This window comes from Lampris incognitus, chromosome 2 (genome assembly GCF_029633865.1).
Source record: "Lampris incognitus isolate fLamInc1 chromosome 2, fLamInc1.hap2, whole genome shotgun sequence".
Lineage (NCBI taxonomy): Eukaryota > Metazoa > Chordata > Actinopteri > Lampriformes > Lampridae > Lampris > Lampris incognitus.
This window is the reverse complement of record NC_079212.1, coordinates 126,954,165-126,975,975: the sequence shown is the minus strand read 5'-3', so window position 1 is coordinate 126,975,975 and position 21,811 is coordinate 126,954,165. Positions and strand designations below refer to the sequence as shown.

Sequence of the window (21,811 nt, the reverse complement as noted above, 5' to 3'; positions counted from 1 at the left end):
TTTAATGTAGACCTTTTTTATTTGTATGTCAGATCTTTGACTGTGCCCGAGTGGATCACTGGAGCCATCTTGGAACTCGACTCAGACTCAACCTTGATGACTCGAACTCGGACTAGGGTAATAGGGACTCGACTCGGACTCAGGTAATGGGGACTCGACTCGGACTCGACTCGACTTTTCTTTGGTGACTCGCACTCGGACTTGGACTCGAACACTGGGGACTCGAGACTCGACTCAGACTCGAGGTTTAGTGACTGGACTACAACACTGGCCTCCACTATGGACCAGTCTTCGCTGGAACATCGCCATTCATGGACGTCTGCCTGCCTGCCTACCTGCCACAGAGCCACCTCCTGCTCTACCCCCGACATCGGTCACTTCAATAAAGACTGGATTCTTCCCTTACCTGGTTGTCCCGTCTGCTTTTGGGTTCCTTCCCGATACGTGACATTCATACTTGTTTTCCAACGATTTCATACACCCCTATGCTTGGACCATACCATTTTAACCTTGCCACTGGGATTGCCGACCTCGTTGCTGTCTTGCAGTTGCTCCTGACAACCAGGAGACCGGAGCATGAATGATCGTGTAAGTAACGTAGCTAGCCAGCTTACTTATCTAGCCCAGTACACCACCCTTTCTTACCTTTGGGGTTTCTGAGTTAGATTTTCTTACGTATTTCCGGATGAATTATAGCCTTATCTAGTTTATAACTTGTGTTTGGGGTTATCAGTTCAGACCCCCTCACGAACTAGCTAGCTAGCTAACGCTTGCTAACAGTAGCCCCTAGACGTTTATGTTAGCTTCAATGAACTTGAACTGATAATTTCGGGCACATGCGATAACATAATAGGTACATCTACAAACCAATTTGTGCCAAGGGTATTGTATTAGTTCCAATGCATCTACTACTTTCATTCACAGAGTCAACATGAGCAAGAGGAAAGTAACAGAAGATATCCAATAGGCTAGCCTATCTGAAAGTTGTTTTTCTTTTATAAATAAGACATTTCCACAATAAATTGATGTAGAAAAAGAGCAAATTGGTGCATAAAAATTCACCAGAATGCAGGAAATTAAATGTGTGATGCTCAAAATTTCCAGGGGGAGGACCCCCGACCCCCCGCTAAATGTGTCCCCCCCCAATGTTCAAGTGAAACTTACTCCACTGCTCCACCAAAGTAGGCAGTATTGCCCTCCTTTCTTGCCTTCTCCACCGCTGGCCACAGACGATTCCTTGCTGCGTTGTCACTGGGGTGAGATCCTCCTTGAGGCTGTATCCACGACTTTTCAGAAACACGCTTTGCTTGGCATGCTTCCATGTAAAATCCCTCGCTGCTCTCGACACAACTATCATGATGATCGGGCGTGGTCTCACGTTTTTCTTCCCCGGTTTTAAGTCGACCAAGACGGTGTGCTATGTCAACCGCTGCTGCCACCTCATTCTTCCCCGCCTCCGGAATCACTGCACAACAGATTTCTCCGACTCTGGTTTTTATATTTTCAACGGGATTTTCAGCGACACCATACAGGCATAGACACCATCTTCGGCTGTATTGCCCTTGTTCATTAACTCTTGATTCCAGTCCTGCCATCTTTGTCTTTAACTCAACATTTTCTATTTTCAGCGCATCGCTTTCCTTCCTTAATTCCAATACATCTCTGTGAATCGCGTTGAGTCTCACTCACATTCTCAATTTCATTGGAATTCTTCTTGATCATCCCTTCGAGTTGATCTACTCTTTCGTTGATTTCCCCAGAAAGGATCTGTATGTTATTTTGCACTTCAATCAGGGTTGGTACGGCAGTTGACGGAGCATTCCTCAATTTTTTGGCGTCTTGGCTTTTATTTGGGGTGGATCACATTTCCCTCCCGTTATGGCTTTACAGGCATGAGTGAATTTGACTAATTCTTCTCTTTTGTTTAGCGAGATCTACTTCCATACCTTCCACACTGGCAAGTAAATTTTGGGTGGACGTCTTAGCTAGCTTACTTGAATGTAGACAGACTTACTCTGTTTACGTGTCTGTCCGCTGCTAATCTCGCATACTGCCGGGCCTGTCAGCCTAATCATTTTTGTGCGGTTATGACCGTATGATGATGGACCTCTCGTGGTTGCGGTGATTCAAAACCTTTGAAAACCTGTTTTACGCCGCAATTGGGTGCTAACTCAACTTAGCTGTTTTTTCGCCTAAGTCCGAGCACCGGAGAAGAGGAGATACGCAGGCAGTGCCGCCATATTTTCCCTTCTTCCGATAGGTGGAACAAAAGGGGTGGTTTATCTCTTAAATCCGAGCACCAACAATCTCGCAACCCAGAGGCTAAATCTTCTGACAATGATTTAGTTCTAAGGACAACAGCCAATATTTCCAGGCTTCCAGTGTAGCTGCTGACTGCTCGCTTGCTTCCGTTTCCTATAAAGACTTCATTTTCCGTGCGCCCGTCATTGTTTACAGTGGATTAGCAATTTGAGATGTGAGGTTGGAGTTGAGAGACAACATCTACGACCAGATTGTTTCACAAGTAGTCGACACATGTCGAACGTTTCTCCACAAAATACACAAACATTGATACTTGTTCGTGTTTTAGGTCCAGACGACATTTCGGCCAACGCGTTCCACCCAGCCCCGGATCCAGCGCAAAATTGTTACAGGGGCATAGTGAATAATGGGGGGGGGGGGGGATATATTAACATGGAAAATTACCAATCTGACCACTGGCAAAGGCACTCTAACAAGATATATTACGACTACATTGGTCCCTTCTTTCGGGAAGGGTGTCCCCGGCCGGACCGTCACAGCCAGGGTGCGAACTCGTGTATTCCATACCGCGGGCGACAACATTAACAAGTCCACTAAAGGGTCCGACCCATTAGCCAATGGCTAACGAACCTATTCATCAATGATCATACAAAATATATATATATATATATATGTAGCCGGGTGGTAAATCTGTTAAATATGTTAAAAGATTTTCCACTTAAATTTAGTATAGTTTAACTGTTAATATATGTAATTGTTACACTGTCAAGCCATGTAAAATGTCATTTGATGTATTTAAATTGTGAGGCAGATTGTGAGTGTATTTTTATAGTTTTGGTTGTCATTGCATGTTTTGACCAGTAAGTGGCAGTGGCGGACTTTTATTGTAACTCCGTGCAAGTTATCCAAGTGCATCTTGGGTATTCTTTCTTTTTTTTCTTGTGTGGAGCGCCTGAAGATTGCGGTGTGACGAGGCTCTGACTCCGTAGTAAGTAAGGGTAAATATCTTGTGAAATATACCTGTAACATTATTCCAAACAATATTGTATGTCGGTAATTTGACAAGATGGTTTGATTTAGACGCTACTGGAGTTGATGTTCGGTGATTTTGGGCGCGAGCCGTCGACCGCTGTTCGCCATTGCAGGCATGACAAGGTAATGTTGGCGTGAATAAAGCCACACCATGCCATTGTATTTGGGATGTAAAGGTTTTATATGCATTTTAATTCTGTTTAAAGGTAACTGACAGAGTGAGAAGTTGCGCGATCTTCAGGAAGTTCCACATGTCTTTGTTAAACCCTGTTTAACGTACATAGTCCACTGCCGTATTTTGCACCGTATTTTGTATTTATTATTTCCCTTTTTAAAATCTTTTCTGTTAAACTTGCCACATCTGTGAACATTTATGAGCTGTTTGCTCGAAAGACACAGGAATGTATGCACTCAGTAAAACGATCTGCATTCGAAGGTTCAAACAATAAAATTAAAGCTACAAGAACCCCGGAAGTAATTCTGTCCTGTGTGGTATCTAATTCCACGGGCTACATAATTTTGGTACCAGGAGTGGGGTGTAGCTAAAACATTTTTTTTTAAATTGGCAACAGAGTGGCTTATTTTTACTTAAAAAAAAATACGGCAGTGGTGAAGATTGCTGGTGACGTCCGTTGGTGTTGAGTCTGAAGTCATCCTGCTGTGGAGGTGGTGACCAGCGAGAGACGACGTGAGGGGCTCTACGAGGTTCTGGTGCTTCCTGTTTCACACGACTCAGCCGTACCAGCGCAGAGGACTCCAGCGCTAACTTCAGCTACAAAGACCAAGATCCAGCAAGGCTCCAAGTTAAAGACTGTCCTTGTAGTATCCTTGAACCAGGTTTTGAACTAAATATCCTCATTTATACTGGACTGAGTAAAGATTAATATATCATTATGTCTAGTGATTCTGGTGATGAAGGGAGTTCACGTAATGATAATGGCCACACCTCAGGTGGCATAATGGGTATAGGTGAAGGTGCTAAAAAAGAAATGCAGACCACCATGCAAGGGCTCGCCAGACTGCGAGATGAGCTCACCAGGTTAAATGGTGAAGCAAGGGCTCAGAGAGCAAGTGATAACAGTGCACCCACACGTTCATACATCTACGTTCCAAGAGAACGTCAGATCCAAGCATTTAGTGGGGAGTGTGGTACAGACAGGAGATCTGTCGAAGAGTTTATTGAAGAGGTTGAAAGGGTTTTAAGATACAGAGAGCAAACAACAGAAGAACAATGTGACTATATACTATCTCCATTGCGTGGCCCTGCATTGGAAGAGGTGCGACTATGCATGAGGGGTCAGTCAGTGGGGCCCAGTGATTTATACTCCTACCTGAGCAATGCATTTGGGGAAAAGCGCAGTTCCACACAGCTTTTGCAGACCTTTTACAACCGTAACCAAACTGATGGAGAAGACCTCCGTGACTACTCCCATGCACTATCCCAGATTTTGAGCTCTGTAGTGAAACAGTCCACAGATGTAATACCTAATGAGAAAACTGTGCTCAGAGACCGGTTTATTGAGGGTTTAAGAGAAGCAGCACTCAGGCGTGAACTCAGGAAAATGGTTAGGGACAAACCAGAGAGCAGTCTTCTAGATGTGAGGAACGAGGCCCTCCTGTGGGAGATGGAGGAGAGCAGGTCTCATCGTCCCAGGGTCATAAAGAGCAACCAAGTTACATCAGAGGTTCCGGAAACCCAGTGCTCTATTTTTAAAACAAACAATGACCAAGGTATTGCATTAAATGATGTTCGGAGAGCAGTAGCCCATCAAGAAAAACAGCTAGCAGAGTTAGGCAAAACACTCGCTGATCTAGCCTTTGCTGTAGGTGAACTGAGTAAGCGCAGCACTCAACAGACATTCCTAGAGCCCAAGCCACGACCTAGACCCCAGCCAAAGTTCACACCAGATGGTCAGCCTATCTGTTTCAAGTGTAGAGGCATAGGTCACATTGCAAGAAAATGCTCACAGGCTAGAGGGGGTCAAGGGGACGCAACACCTAGTTCTTATGTAGTGCAGGAAAACTCGCACCCTCAGTTGTCATGAGCCACACAACTCGAGGGGAGGAAGCTGGCTCACCAAAAGAGACTCCAGACAGAAGCAGGATCTTAGAGCGTGCAGTCGGAGAATGTAAAACTGTTGAGGTGAAACTACGAGGTGTTACAGTGTCCTGCTTACTTGACACTGGTAGCCAGGTCAGTACAATTTCTGAGAGTTTTTTCAGGGAACACCTGTCAGTGAAAGGCGAAGACATTCACCCGGCATTTGAGTGGTTAAAGATCACTGCAGCTAATGGATTAGACATACCCTATATGGGCTATGTGGAGCTTGATGTAGAAGCCATGGGTCTGACTATCCCAGAGCGAGGTTTTCTGATAGTTAAAGATTCTGAACACTCTTCCTCTGTTCCAGGTCTAATAGGGAGGAACATTGTCAAAAAATGCAGAGAGCTAGTACACACTGAGTTTGACACCACACTGCAGGAGAGGTTTGACTCAAACTGGAGAGAGGCTTTTAATCATCTTCATGCAGTACATGCAACAGACAGACTCTCTTTCGCTAGGGTAGCTGGTAAGGATGTAGTCCATATACCTGCTTCATCTGCTGCTACAGTTATGGCTAGGGGACTCAGGACCGTGAGTGAGGATGGTTCTTTTTTGTTGCTGGAGTCTGTGGGTGTCCCCGTTTGGTTGTTGTGCCTACTTTGGTTTCATCGGGAAATCACATTTTTCCAGTCCGAGTCATGAACATGTCTGATGAAGATATCTGGCTAGGGCCACGGACTAGGCTAGGGGTTTTGACTCAGGTAGACTGTGTGAAAAGTGATGAGCTTTGTGAGGTACAGTTCCAGAGAATCTCAGCAGACACTGAACAAGTGAGTATCAGTGAACACCCCGAAACACCGACAGATGTGCAGGAAATTCTCGGCAAGCTCAATTTTTGTGGTAGCCCAGAACAGCAAGCACAGCTGACTTTGTTACTGGAGAAGTACTCTTTTGTGTTTGCAACAGAAGATGAAGATCTAGGCCACACTGACAAAGTACAACATGAGATCCATATGACAGATGACATACCTGTAACACAGCCATACAGACGAATCCCACCCACACAGTACAGTGAAGTCAGGGAACATATTGGCAAGTTGCTTAAAAAAGGGGTCATTCAAGAAAGCTCTAGTGCTTATGCTTCGCCCATAGTACTAGTGAGAAAGGCAGATGGTAGTCTGAGGCTATGTATCGATTACAGGAAACTCAACTCAAAGACAAGACGTGATGCATTCCCGCTCCCGAGAATTGATGAGAGTTTTGATGCGCTGAGAGGGGCAAAGTTCTTTTCGACCTGGCGAGCGGATACCACCAGGTAGCTATGCATGAGAGAGATCGGACTAAGACTGCATTTACTACACCGTTTGGTCTGTATGAGTACGTGAGAATGCCTTTTGGTGTTTGTAACGGTCCAGCTACATTTCAGAGACTTATGCAAGTTACTATGAATGATCTCATTTTTCAGATACTCCTGGTCTACCTATATGACATCTTGGTTTTTTCAGAGACATTTGAGCAGCATTTGGAGAGACTTGAGACTGTGTTTAAGAGACTGGCAGAGACGGGCCTTAAGGTGAAGTTGCAGAAGTGTGCTTTTCTACAACAGTCAGTAAAGTTTTTGGGTCATCAGGTGTCAGCAGAAGGTATAGGAACTGACCCCTCCAAGGTCTCTGCTGTTAAGAACTGGAAGGTCCCAACCACTGCCAAAGAGCTGCAGTCGTTCTTGGGTTTCTGTAGTTACTACAGGAGATTCATTCGAGGCTTCTCACAGATTGCCGGGCCACTGCATGACCTAGTCAACAAATGTTCAGGTGTGAAAAAAACAGGGAAAGTAGGTCACCAGTTTTGTAATATGTGGACACCAGAGTGTGACTCTTCCTTTGAGCAGTTAAAGGAAAAACTTACCTCTGCTCCCATTTTGGGTTTTGCCGATTTCACACAACCATTTGTAGTTGAGACAGATGCTAGTCAGCATGGATTAGGCGCTGTATTGTGTCAGCAGCAAGGTGACACCAGACGTGTCCTAGCATATGCTAGCCGCAGACTACGCCAGGCTGAGAAGAATGACCGAAATTATAGTAGCATGAAGTATATATAAATTTTTATTTTACTACTACTACCACTATTTTCAGCTGCTCCCGTTAGGGGTCGCCACAGCGGATCATTCGTTTCCATTTCTTCCTGTCTTCTGTATCTTCCTCTGTCACACCAGCCACCTTCATGTCTTCCCTCACCACATCCATAAACCTCCTCTTTGGCCTTCCTCTTTTCTGGCAGCTCCATATTCAGCATCCTTTTCCCAAAATACCCAGCATCTCTCCTCCACACATGTCCAAGCCATCTCAATCTTGCCTCTCTTGCTTTGTCTCCAAACCATCCAACTTGAGCGGTCCCTCTAATATAATCATTCCTAATCCTGTCCTTCTTCGTCACTCCCAGTGAAAATCTTAGCACCTTCAACTCTGCCACTTCCAGCTCCGCCTCCTGTCTTTCCGTCAGTGCCACTGTCTCCAAACCACATAACATAGCTGGTCTCACAACCATCTTGTAAACCTTCCCTTTAACTCTTGCTGGTACCCTTCTGTCGCAAATCACTCCTGACACTCTTCTCCACCCACTCCACCCTGCCTGCACTCTTCTTCACCTCTCTCCTGCACTCCCCATTACTTTGGACAGTTGACCCCAAGTATTTAAAGTCATATGCCTTCATCACCTCCACTCCTTGCATACTCACCATTCCACTGTCCTCCCTCTCATTCATACATAGGTATTCCGTCTTGCTCCTACTGACTTTCATTCCTCTTCTCTTCAGTGCATACCTCCACCTCTCCAGGCTCTCCTCAACCTGCACCCTACTCTCGCTACAGATCACAATGTCATCCGCGAACATCATCGTCCATGTAGACTCCTGTCTGATCTTGTCCGTCAACCTGTCCATCACCATTGCAAACAAGAAATGGCTCAGATCCGATCCTTGGTGTAATCCCACCTCCACCTTGAACCCATCTGTCATTCCAATCGCACACCTCACCATTGTCACACTTCCCTCGGACATATCCTGCACCACTCCTACATACTTATCTGCAACTCCCAACTTCCTCATATAATACCACACCTCCTCTCTCGGGACCCTGTCGTATGCTTTCTCTAAATCTACAAAGACACAATGTAACTCCTTCTGGCCTTCTCTATACTTGTCCATCAACATTCTCAAAGCAAACATCGCATTTGTGGTGCTCTTTTGTGGCATGAAACCATACTGCTGCTCGCTAATTGTCACCTCTCCTCTTAACCTAGCTTCTATTACTCTTTCCCATATCTTCATGATGTGGCTGATCAGCTGTATACCTCCGTAGTTGCTACAGTTCTGTACCTCACCCTTGTTCTTGAAAATTGGTACCAGTATGCTTCTTCTCCACCCCTCAGGCATCCTCTCACTTTCCAGGATTGTGTTAAACAATCTAGTTAAAAAACTCACTGCCATCTCTCCTGAACATCTCCATGCCTCCACAGGTATGTCATCAGCCCCAACTGCCTTTCCACTCTTCATCCTCTTCATAGCTGCCCTCACTTCCTCCTTGCTAATCCACTGCACTTCCTGATTCAGTATCCCTACATCATCCAACCTTCTCTCTCTCTCATTTTCCTCATTCATCAGCCCCTCAAAGTAATCCTTCCACCTTCTCAACACACTCTCCTCGCTTGTCAGCACATTTCCATCTCTATCCTTGATCACCCTAACTTGTTGCACATCCTTTGCAGCTCGGTCCCTCTGTCTAGCCAATTGGTACAAGTGCTTTTCTCCTTCCTTAGTTTCTAACCTGTCATACAACTCACCATACGCCTTGTCCTTTGCCTTTGCCACCTCTCTCTTCGCTTTACGCTGTGTCTCTTTGTACTCCTGTCTACTTTCTTCATCTCTCTGACTATCCCACTTCTTCTTTGCCAACCTCTTCCTCTGTATAATTTGCTGTATTTCCTCATTCCATCACCAAGTCTCCTTGTCTTCCTTCCTCTGTCCTGATAACACACCACGTACCTTCCTAGCTGTCTCCCTCACTATTTCTGCAGTGGTTGCTCAGTCATCCGGCAACTCTTTGCTACGACCCAGTGCCTGTCTTAACTCCTGCCTGAACTCCACACAACAGTCTTCCTTCTTTAACTTCCACCATTTGATCTTCGGCTCTGCCTTCACTCGCTTCCTCTTCTTGGTCTCCAAAGTCATCCTACAGACCACCATCCGATGCTGCCTAGCTACATTCTCCCCTGTCACCACCTTGCAGTCTCCAATCCCTTTCAGATTGCACCTTCTACATAAGATACAGTCCACCTGTATGCACTTTCCCCCACTCTTGTACGTCACCCTGTGTTCCTCCCTCTTCTTGAAATATGTATTCACCACAGCCATTTCCATCATTTTCACAAAATCCACCACCATCTGTCCTTCCACATTTCTCTCCTTGACACCATACCTACCCATCACCTCCTCATCACCTCTGTTCCCTTCACCAACATGTCCAGAATTCTTCTTTCTCTTCCATCACACACCCAACTTGCGGGGCATATGCGTTGATAACATTCAGCAATACACCTTCGATTTCCAGCTTCATACTCATCACTCTATCTGACACTCTCTTCACCTCCAACACACTCTTGACATACTCTTCCTTCAGGATTACCCCTACCCCATTTCTCCTCCCATTCGCACCATGGTAGAAGAGTTTGAAACCACCTCCATAGTGCCAACACCATCACAGTCATAGTCCCTTTACCAGTCATAGCGCCAAATATATGTGTGTATATATATATATATATATATATATATATATATACACACACTCACTGGCCACTTTATTAGGTACACCTTGCTAGTACGAGTTTGGACCCCCTTTTGCCTTCAGAACTGCCTTAATCCTTCGTGGCATAGATTCAACAAGGTACTGGAAACATTCCTCAGAGAGTTTGGTCCATATTGACATGATAGCATCACGCAGTTGGGGCAGATTTGTCGGTTTCACATCCATGATGCGAATCTCCCGGTCCAACACATACCAAAGGTGCTCTATTGGATTGAGATCTGGTGACTGTGGAGGCCATTTGAGTACAGTGAACTCATTGTCATGTTCAAGAAACCAGTCTGAGATGATTCGAGCTTTATGACATGGCGCGTTATCCTGCTGGAAGTAGCCATCAGAAGATGGGAACACTGGTCATAAAGGGATGGACATGGTCAGCAACAATACTCAGGTAGGCTGTGGCGTTGACACGATGCTCAATTGGTACTAAGGGGCCCAAAGTGTGCCAAGAAAATATCCCCCACACCATTACACCACCACCACCAGCCTGAACCGTTGATACAAGGCAGGATGGATCCATGCTTTCATGTTGTTGACGCCAAATTCTGACCCTACCATCCGAATGTCGCAGCAGAAATCAAGACTCATCAGACCAGGCAACGTTTTTCCAATCTTCTATTGTCCAATTTTGGTGAGCCTGTGCAAATTGTAGCCTCAGTTTCCTGTTCTTAGCTGACAGGAGTGGCACCTGGTGTGGTCTTCTGCTGCTGTAGCCCATCTGCCTCAAGGTTCGACGTGTTGTGCGTTCAGAGATGCTCTTCTGCATACCTCGGTTGTAATGAGTGGTTATTTGAGTTACTGTTGCCTTTCTATCAGCTCGAACCAGTCTGGCCATTCTCCTCTGACCTCTGGCATCAACAAGGCATTTTTGCCCACAGAACTGCCGCTCACTGGATATTTTCTCTTTTTCGGACCATTCTCTGTAAACCCTAGAGATGGTTGTGCGTGAAAATCCCAGTAGATCAGCAGTTTCTGAAATACTCAGAGCAGCCCGTCTGGCACCAACAACCATGCCACGTTCAAAGTCACTTAAATCACCTTTCCCCCCCATTCTGATGCTCGGTTTGAACTGCAGCAGATCGTCTTGACGATGTCTACATGCCTAAATGCATTGAGTTGCTGCCATGTGATTGGCTGATTAGAAATTTGCGTTAACGAGCAATTGGACAGGTGTGCCTAATAAAGTGGCCGGTGAGTGTATATTACAGACAAATAAAGGCTTGCAGTCTAATTGGCACAAAACATAGCAACTCGTTCTAAGCCTATGCATCTTAGTACAACCACTTCCCATACAGAAAAGGTAGGCCCTATAGCCATCAGTCCATATCCACTATGGCGAGTGGCAGTAATATCGCTCACGCGCATTCTCGCTTAACTCACTCACAAACAGGGTGGCGTGGCAGCCAGCCACACAACTTTAAATGGCACAGCAGGTACCTCATCTCATCTTATCTCATATTCAGCCGCTTTTCTGGGGTCGGGTCACGGTGGCAGCAAGCTAAGTAGGGCACTCCAGATGTCCCTCTCCCCAGCAACGTCCTCCAGCTCCTGGGGGATCCCAAGGTGTTCACAGGCCAGACTGGACATGTAATCCCTCCAGCGCATTGTGGGTCTACCCCGGGGTCTCCTCCCTGTTGGCTGTGCCCGTTAAACCTCCAAAGGAAGGCACCCAGGAGGCATCCTAATCAGATGCCCGAACCATCTCAACTGGCTCCTTTCGATGCAAAGGAGCAGCGGCTCTACTCCAAGCTCCCTCCGGATGTCCGAGCTCCTCACCCTAAGGCTGAGACCAGACACCCTATGGAGGAAACTCATTTCAGCCACTTGTATCCGCGATTTCACCCTTTCGGTCACTACCCAAAGTTCATGACAATAGGTGAGGACTGGAACGAAGATTGACTGGTAAATTGAGAGCTTTTCCTCCCAGCTCAGCTCCTTCGCCACAACAGTCCGGTACAATGTCCGCATTACTGCTGATGCTGCACCAATCCGCCTGTCAACAGCAGGTACCTTCCACAATAATTTTGCTAAATAGAATATAATATTGAACTCACCGATTAGTAGAGTTGAAAGTGGCGATTCCGCTGTGAGTTGAATCTCTGCATGACATCATCTTTCCACTCATTGTGAAATCTTGCTGTCAAGTCAGTTTCAAAGACAAGTGTACCTTATGTTCACACAACATGGTTAGCCTTTTGTCTGTAAAGACGTTTTTCAACTCTGTGAACGAGTTTCCACACATGGCGGTTGATGTGCCAAAAGTGGGTGCATGTTTGAATGCCATAACAACACTTAGCATTGCCTCCAAAGCAGTGTGGTAGGTGTGGAGAATCCAGGAGATGGTCCAGTTATCATCAGTGCTGATGTTTCCTCTTAGAAACTGGTGAGCAACCTCAAACTCGGATTCTAGAGCATCAGTTCCAGATAAAGCCAAGATTGGCTGTACCTGCATGGCATCCACAAAAATGTCCAATACACAGGCTGTTCTCATTCCCTGGTCATAGTAAAACGTATGAAAAGTAATGCACTAAAATTTGTATGTAACCTACATAGACGTGGGCCAGGCTGTGATCACGATCATGTAACCTAACCCTAACCTGCACTGCAGGGGCGCCCCCCTGCCCCCCGCAGAGGATTGCGCAGGCGCTCTGAATCGCTCGTGTCGTGGGACACTCGTAGGATTAGCCACGAAAAATTGTGAATAACCTTTCGTACAATATCACACGAACCGTTTCATGAGGATATGTTGCACTACATGGGTGAAGTGCTGATATAGCTTTGATCAGTTCACCGTTCCTCGCACTGAACCTTCTGTCTATTCTGTCTATTTCTTTGATTACAGTATCAACAGTGCCGGAAAAACAACCTCAGTTAATTATCTTGACCCTCTAAATCATCAATTTCTCTCTGTCGACTCCGGCCTCAACCACGATGCCCTGTAGATTTTTGTTCTGCATCCTTCTCCATTTTTGTGGCCTTTCATCATCACGCGCATGGCACTGTTCGAGAGTGGTGGTGAACTCACTCACAGCAAAGTTTTACCACACATTCTGCCGCACTTCGAATAAGTCCAAGACCAGAGAGAAAATCAGTGTTTTCTGCTTGTAAGAGTTTGTTGGGAGGACCAAGCAACAAAAAGATTTTTTTTGCAGCATTCGTGCAATGAACTCAAAGCTGCAGCCTCAACTGAACGTATTGCCTCAATGCGCAAATCAGCTCTGTATTTGTAGCTGTTGTCAATTTCCTGAGAGTTCAGAGATGGGCTGTGCACCTGAGCACCTACGAGTACAACATAGTGTACAAACCAGGAAAACACCACGCCAACATAGATGTGTTGAGCAGGCTACCTCTGTCTGAAACACTGAGGAAGGAGGAGAAAACAGAACAAGTCTTGATGATGGATCTACTAGATGAGACACTGGTGGACCCAAACAAAATAAAAAGCTGGAGAGCTAAGAATGTGATATTGTCACAAGTCCATGCTTACGTCCTAAAAGGGTGGCCTGCAAAGACAGACGCTTGCTTCAAGCTTTATCATCAGCGGAGAATGGAGCTGAGCATGAGGGATCGTTGTGTGCTCTGGAGAGCCAGAGTTGTCATACCTACAAAAGGCAGACAAAATGCTTAAGTTACTACACCAAACCCACACTGGCATGTCAAAAATGAAAGGCCTGGCTAGATCTTATCTATGGTGGCCATGAATGGACCAGGAAGAGTGCAGTGCAGTCTTGTGAGGAGTGTCAGACACACCAAAAGGCACCATCAACCGCACAATTACACCCTTGGGAGTGGCCGGAGTCGCCATGGTCTAGGGCTGTTGGAACGAATTTCTATATTCGAATATATTTCAAATATTAAAAATATTAATGCTATCCGAATGCTAGAATTGCCATTCGAATGCGTAAACTTTTTTTTTTAATATATATAAATGTGTTGGCAAACGTTAGTGAAACTTGCTCTTCTCGCCTGCCTACCCATGTGAAATGCGTTTGACATGTCATGAACAATTATAATGTGTAATGTGAGCATTATAATGTGATGCACTGTACATTGCAATGTGGTTATTGTGAGTTAAAGAGTTATGGTATTTGGCATTTTCTATAAGTAACAAGTTGTTGACTTAAAGGTGAGGGAGATGTGGTATCCTAGCATTTATACGGTTATTTCCTAATGATAAATACTTACCTGCTAAGGGCTAAAAAGGATACTAAATAATACATAACCATACTTACCTTGGTTAATCCTGTTGCAGAGCAATGAGATGGGTTATTACTGAAGCGTCCACTAGGCGGCGATCTTGTTATGCTGTTCAGAATGTATGTTCTGCAACCGTAGAAGAAGAGTTACCGGAGTCGGCGTCCGGAAGCTCGGTGTTGGTACAACGTTAGACATGTAATGAATGAAAGGTCACGTGTTTAACTTGACCTACTCACGGGTGTACGTGCAGTGCCTGTGACGTATACAGGAAGTTAGAAGCGCATGTTATGAAGGTTGTATGTCCGATGAACGCTAGTAAAAGCTACGCAGTTAAGAACCTACGAAGTCGGCACGTTCTTGAATTATTCTTATGTCAGTAAGACAAGGCGTCTACGGACATTAAATGGTGTCAGAATAGTCTGTGTATCTGAACACGAGCGGTCATGCCGAAGTTTAATCCGCCGAGTGAATTCAAGTTTGACTGCCCCGTTGAATGGCCGGAGTGGAAACAACGGTTTTCGCGCTTCAGGCTCGCGACAAAGCTGGATAAAGACGACGGGGAGATTCAAGTGAGTTCGCTGATTTATGCAATGGGCAGCGAGGCTGAAAAGATATTCAGCTCGTTTGACTTCGCGGCGGAGGGTGATAAAGTGGACTATGATATCGTACTGAAAAAGTTCGACGACTACTTTATTCCCCGCCGTAACATCATACATGAGAGGGCGTGCTTCTATCAACGTAGCCAGCAGCCAGGAGAGACAGCGGAGATGTACATCTGGACATTGTATGAGCTGTCTGAACACTGTGAGTTTGGGGACAAGAGGGACGAACATATCAGAGATCGTCTGGTAGTGGGCATAAAAGATAAGGTGCTCTCCCGTCAGTTCCAGCTCACAGCGGACCTTACTCTGGTGAAAGTCATTGAACAAGTGCGCCAGGCGGAGGCAATAACAAAGCAGCTCAGCCTCCAAGCTAACCAACCAGAGGCCCAGCTGGCTAACGTCAATGTTGTCCGACGGCGGGACGGACGCCAAAACAAAAAGGGCGGACAGCGTCATGGTGGCAGCAGACCTGCAACCAACAAAGTAGATGAATGCGGGAGGTGCGGCAAGACGCAGCACACCGATGAGCGGAAGTGTCCTGCAACGAACAGTAAGTGCAACAAGTGTCATAAAAAGGGACATTGGGAGCGTGTATGTCACTCTAAAGTGGTGAGAGAAGTCACTGAAGAGGTTAAACAGCTGTACTTTCTGGGAGAAGTTGGCAAAGAGCAGTCAGGAAGATTGGACTGTTAGTTTAACAATAAGTGATGTACCAATAACCTTTAAAATTGACACGGGGGCTGACGCTACTATTATCAACCAAGGGACATTTAAAAAGCTGAAGCCAAACATAAAACTGGGACCTCCTGACACATGCTTCATAAGCCCAGGTGGAAACATCAGCTGCATAGGACAGTTTCAAGCCACAACCAACTACAAGGAGAAACAATACTCCTTTCCAGTGTATGTGATCAAGGGGAGAGGCAGCTGTCTGCTGAGTCGTCCAGAGGCAGTGGAGATGGGTCTAGTGAAGCGGATGAATGAGGTCAGTGGAGTTTTCGGTTCAAGTGGACTGCTGAAAACAGACCCAGTGAAAATAGCTCTGGTGGAGGGTGCCCAGCCATACGCGGTGCATACAGCCAGACGGATACCGCTGCCACTTGTACCACTGGTTAAGAAAGAACTGCAGCGCATGGAAAATGAGGGCATTATTGAAAAAGTGACTCAGCCCACAGAATGGTGCGCCGCTATGGTGCCGGTGCTGAAACCGAACAAGAAAGAGGTTCGCTGCTGCGCTGACCTCAGGAGGCTGAATCGAGCGGTGAAACGTGAGAAATACGTGCTGCCCACTATGGAGGAAATAATGCCAAGGCTCGCAGGGTCAAAGTTCTTCACAACGTTGGATGCAGCAAGTGGGTTTTACCAGATCCCCTTGCATGATGACAGCAGGGGGCTCACCACTTTCATCACCCCATTTGGGAGGTATGCTTTCTGCCGCCTTCCATTTGGTATAACGAGTGCTCCAGAGATTTTCCAGAGAAAGATGGCGGAAACTCTGACCGGGCTAGAGGGCACAGAGGTGTACATGGATGACATCCTTATACATGGAGAGACTGAGGAAATCCATGACCGGCGCCTAGCAGAGGCGCTGGGGGTCATTGAAACAGCAGGTCTCAAACTGAACCAAGCGAAATGCAAGTTCAAACAGAAACAAGTCCGCTTCCTTGGTCATATCATCAACGAGGCAGGCATCAGACCTGACCCGGACAAAGTGGCCGGAATAGAGAACTTTCCTCAGCCCCAGAACGTGACGGAACTCAAGAGGTTCCTCGGGATGGTGAACTATTGGCAAAATACGTCCCAGAGCTGTCCACTGTAGGTCAGCCGCTTTATGGACTGCTTAAAGCAACGACAGAGTGGCTGTGGGGACCTGCACAGAACACAGCATTCCAAGACCTTAAAGCAGCACTCGCCACCGCCCCGGTACTCACCTTTTATGACGTCACTAAGGCTACGGTGGTGTCAGCAGATGCCAGCAGCTACGGGCTGGGAGGCGTTCTGCTCCAGCAGCACGGGGAACACTGGAAGCCCGTGGCCTACTGCTCCCGACGGCTGAGTGACGCAGAGACAAGGTACGCACAGATCGAGAAAGAGTGCTTAGCCAGCGTCTGGGCATGTGAAAGGTTCGAGAAGTACTTGTTTGGGCTTGACAATTTCAGACTTGTCACCGATCATAAACCACTAGTGCCTCTCATGAACAGCAAAGACTTGGATAATGTGCCCATTAGGTGCCAGAGACTGTTAATGAGGCTGATGCGTTTCAATGCAGTGGCTGAATACGCACCAGGCAAAACTTTAGCTGTGGCTGATGCACTCTCCAGAGGCCCAGAGCAGCGCTACGGAGATGGTGCTTCTCATGATGATGTTGCAGCGCACATTGATGCCATCGTGTGCCAGGTGCCTGCCACACCTCAAAGGATGCAGGAGATAAAACAGAGCACGGATGGGGATCTGCAGCTCCAGACAGTGTTGGGCTTCATCAGACACGGCTGGCCTGAGTATGTCGATAAAGTGCTAGAAACAGTCAGAGACTTTTATCAGGTGAGAGGGGAGTTATCTGCGGTAGATGGTTTAGTCATCAGAGGCAATCGTATCGTCATTCCCACAGAGATGAGGGAGGTGATCTTAGAGAGAATACACGACGGGCACCAGGGGATAGTTAAGTGCAGAGAGAGAGCTAGCCAGTCAGTGTGGTGGCCCAAAATGACAGAGCACATTACAACAAAGATACAGCAATGTCAATTCTGCAGAGAACACAAGAACACACAGAGAAAAGAGCCTTTAATGTCAAGTGAGCTCCCATCCAGACCATGGCAGAAAGTTGGCATAGACCTGTGTGAGTACAAAAAGCAAAACTACTTGATAGTGTCTGACTATTATTCCAGGTTTTTGGAGATCCTAAATCTACCAACAACTACTAGCAGTCAGGTTGTAGCTAGGCTGAAGGCTACATTTGCACGTTTTGGTATCCCTGAAATTGTAGTTGGCGATAATGGGCCACAGCTTGTTTCAGAAGAGATGAGGGGGTTCAGTGAGGATTATGATTTCATCCATGTGACTTCAAGCCCACACTACCCCCAGAGTAATGGACAGGCAGAGAGGGCTGTTCAGATAGCCAAAAGCATATTAAGGCAGGAAGACCCTCTCCTCGCCCTGTTGACATACAGAGCTACACCCTCTTCTTCCACTGGAGCCAGTCCAGCGGAATTGCTCATGGGTAGGAGACTCAGAACCACCTTACCCACATTGCAGCATAACCTGAAACCGGCCTGGCCTAAAGAGGAACTGATCAAAGCCGCTGACGCCGCAGCCAAATCGAGGCAGGCTTTCTACTACAACCGCAGGAACGGCGTGCGGACACTGCGCCCACTGAACTCGGGTGACGCAGTACTCACCAAACCTGATGGACAGAAAACATGGACAATGCCAGCAGTTGTTCACAGTCAGAGCTCCACTCCCAGATCCTACATAGTGGAGACAGCTCAAGGTGAACATTACAGAAGGAACAGGCGCCACCTGTTGGCCACACCTAAAACACTCACCTTTGTCAGCAGGGATCCTGACCATGTCACTCCAGGGGAGAGTGGAAACACGGATGAGTCCCGAGCAGCAGAAATGCCAACTTCCACACCATATGTTACTCGCTCTGGCAGGGTGAGCAAGCCTGCAATCCGTCTGGATTTGTGAGGCGTATGGACTTGTGTACTGTGGGGGATTTTTTATTTTTTTGTGAAAAGAGGGGTGATATACAGGTTAGAAAATCATCTTAGAGGGGGAGATGTAATGAATGAAAGGTCACGTGTTTAACTTGACCTACTCACGGGTGTACGTGCAGTGCGTGTGACGTATACAGGAAGTTAGAAGCGCATGTTATGAAGGTTGTATGTCGGATGAACGCTAGTAAAAGCTACGCAGTTAAGAACCTACGAAGTCGGCTCGTTCTTGAATTATTCTTATGTCAGTAAGACAAGGCGTCTACGGACATTACAAGACATGTGAATGTAACGTATAATGGTGCCACACTTTGTCAGTAAAATGTTGAAACGAAGTTTGAGATGTTGTGGACAATCCGTTCTTCATAAGATACAACAATAACTCTTTGCCAGTGTTTCCTCGTCTCTCCCTCTCTTTCCATCTTGTCATATTCTCCATGTGTTCTTCTGATGCAGCATGTTTGTTCAGGCCTCTGTCTCTCTCGACCGCACGCTTCCAGTGAGAGAATCCCATTTTGGTGAATACGGAGTCCACTCCGAACTTTCGGCAAACGAAACAAAATGCTGCGTCAGCTTTGACGCGGTATTCCAAACACACTCCCTGCGGTTATGCCACTGGCTTAACGAAAGACAGTTTCTGACCCTTAAATAAAGGAACTGGGAATTTGCTCAAGGTGGGCTGAGCAGGCATATCAACTCCCAGATCGTCCGGTGCAAGGCTGCCAGTTGGAGAGCTACTGTGAGGACTGTTTGAGGCTGTTGCTCCGCGCTCCATGCCTCGGCTACTTCGGAAGCGGTTCCCTGTTGCTCCTCGCTCCGTGGACTAGCCTCGGTCCATGTGCGGTTCCCTCTCCTCCTCCTTCGATCATTTTGAGTTGGTAATTTGCTTTTGTCGACTTTGAAAAATCTTCTTATATCCATTTCGACTTTTGGTCAATTCGCGCGCAGCAAAAACTGTACCGACTGAGCCATACCTTACCCTTCTGAAACTCGCGAGACACCTGCTGACGCAACAAGTGACGGAAACGTGCAAAACAGAGAAGATTTGGATTGGATAGCCGCCTAACATTAAAAAAAAAAGAAATCTTTCCTAAATTGAATCAAACATTATAATTTGGTAAATAGCGCACCAACATGAAATAATCAACTAACGATTTTGATTTACTTAGAGGATTTAAACATCTTGAAATAATTTGGGTGGGTGGGAGGGAGGGGCATTGAATGTCACGGGGGGGGGGGGGGCTAAGCCTCACTACAGCGCCGCCTGGAGCCGGGCCTGGTTCCGCGTCTTTCACTCCAACATGCTCCAACGGTTACCAACATGCAACCAAAACATGTTCCTGTAGAAATTACCGCCTACTCAAACGTGATTGGTCAATACTACTCGGACTAAAATGGAAACATATAGAAGAGGAGATTTTTTTATTTACTTTAAATGACAAAGAACAAACATACAAGACATTACAATTAACGTACATAATTATAAAATTTAACAGTGAACACGGGTACAATCAATTATTCAAATGTTAAATTACACTTCTCAAAAATATTAGCAGCTCCATTTGCTTTTTTTGTTTTTACAAAAATGAATGGTCTTGATGTAGTTTTGCATGTCTATCAAAAATACATTTACTATGGTTTTTTCCATTCCATTTCATCCTATGCACAAGGAATCTGCCCAGAATAATTAATACATTTATAACAAACATCATGTTGGGGTCCTTATCTATGGGGTTAAATAGAAGGAGGATATCTTGAATTTGAAAGGTAAGATTGAAAGAGGTTATCCTAAGAATAAAATTTGATAAATCCGTCCAAAATGTACTAACATGTGGGCCGTTCCAGAAAAGGTGGCTTAGTGAGTCAAAATCATTTTCACAGAATACACATTTATCATCAATGTCTACTTGCAATAAAACTTTTCACTGGGTAAACTCTATGGATAACCCTGAATTTAACTTCTTTGACCTTATTGGTTATACAGTATTGATGACATTGACTCCATTTTCCAATTGATATGTTCCGCAGTGGAATTCCAAAACATTACCACAGAAGGGGTAATAACAATCTTACAGATTGATCCAACATAATTGTAATTGCATTTTTTGCTTTAGTTAGAAGGGGAGATACACCTGGCGGGGATCTTTCCTCTTTTACATTTCTTTCTTATTGTTTTAATATCTTCTTATTTGATTTCATCTGTTCTGTATCTCTTATTTAATGTGTTTTCATGCCTTAATGTAAAGTACTTTGAATTCCCTTTGTTTATGAAATCTTCTTCTTTTTTTCAGCGTGTTCCCTGTTTCCCAGGGGTCACCAGGGTGGATTTGATAGTTTCCATCAGTACCCTGTGAGGGCACAGGACCGATGGCACTCTTGTCAATCCGCATAACAACTTGGGAAAATTTTACATTGGCTGCTCTTCCTGACACAACCACTAACCATATGGATTTATGAAATATGTTTTATAAATAAACTCGCATTGCCTTACAAATTATTTTTATTTTACTGACCCTGTCCAGTCCATTAGGACTCCCATTTCTGCTTTGTCACTATCTGGTAGTCCTCTTCTCCTCAGCTTGCTTTGTCATTGAGCAAGCAACACCAAGAACTCCAGCACTGTGTGGAAGTCAAGAACTCCGTCTTAGTCGGTAGCTGAAGCAAAATGGTTGTTTGTTTTTGTTACACCACCAATGGATTTGTTACACCCTCAAGTTATGTACGAAATGACAGGAAATATGACATTTCATACCTGTGCTTTGTTGCAGCATTGAAGAATGGCTTCCACAGGGGGGGTGGGGCGGGTAGGATCTACAAGCTGTTCGATTGTTATGCAGGATCATTGCTGCATCAGTTGTTGAAGTTGCCATGATGATGCCAGGGCAATCTAGAAGATTTATATGTTTGTCCAAATGCACGTCTTGAAGGCACCTGCAATGTATTAGGTATTTTAGGAGAACGGGAAAACATCGAGCATGCCTGCACAACAATACAGTGTAAATAATTTATACTTACTTCATCACAGCAGGAGTGGCTCCAACACTGCATGCCCATGCCCGTTTCAGAATGTTGATCAAACATGAGCGTCTGGTGATGACACCGTTT

At 45.8% G+C, this 21,811-nt stretch overlaps 1 long non-coding RNA gene and 1 pseudogene across 1 annotated transcript; one reads left to right on the top strand and one right to left on the bottom strand.

Moving 5' to 3' along the window:
* The first annotated feature begins 4,075 nt into the window (after nucleotides 1-4,075).
* LOC130106579 (uncharacterized) lies at nucleotides 4,076-6,854 on the top strand. The gene is made up of 3 exons (XR_008809742.1): nucleotides 4,076-4,131; nucleotides 6,540-6,653; nucleotides 6,804-6,854. It is a non-coding gene; the product is annotated as an uncharacterized LOC130106579 (long non-coding RNA).
* Nucleotides 6,855-13,731: 6,877 nt separating this feature from the next.
* The window catches only part of LOC130131945 (guanine nucleotide-binding protein-like 3-like protein), a 32,157-nt pseudogene continuing 24,077 nt past the window's right edge, over nucleotides 13,732-21,811 (bottom strand).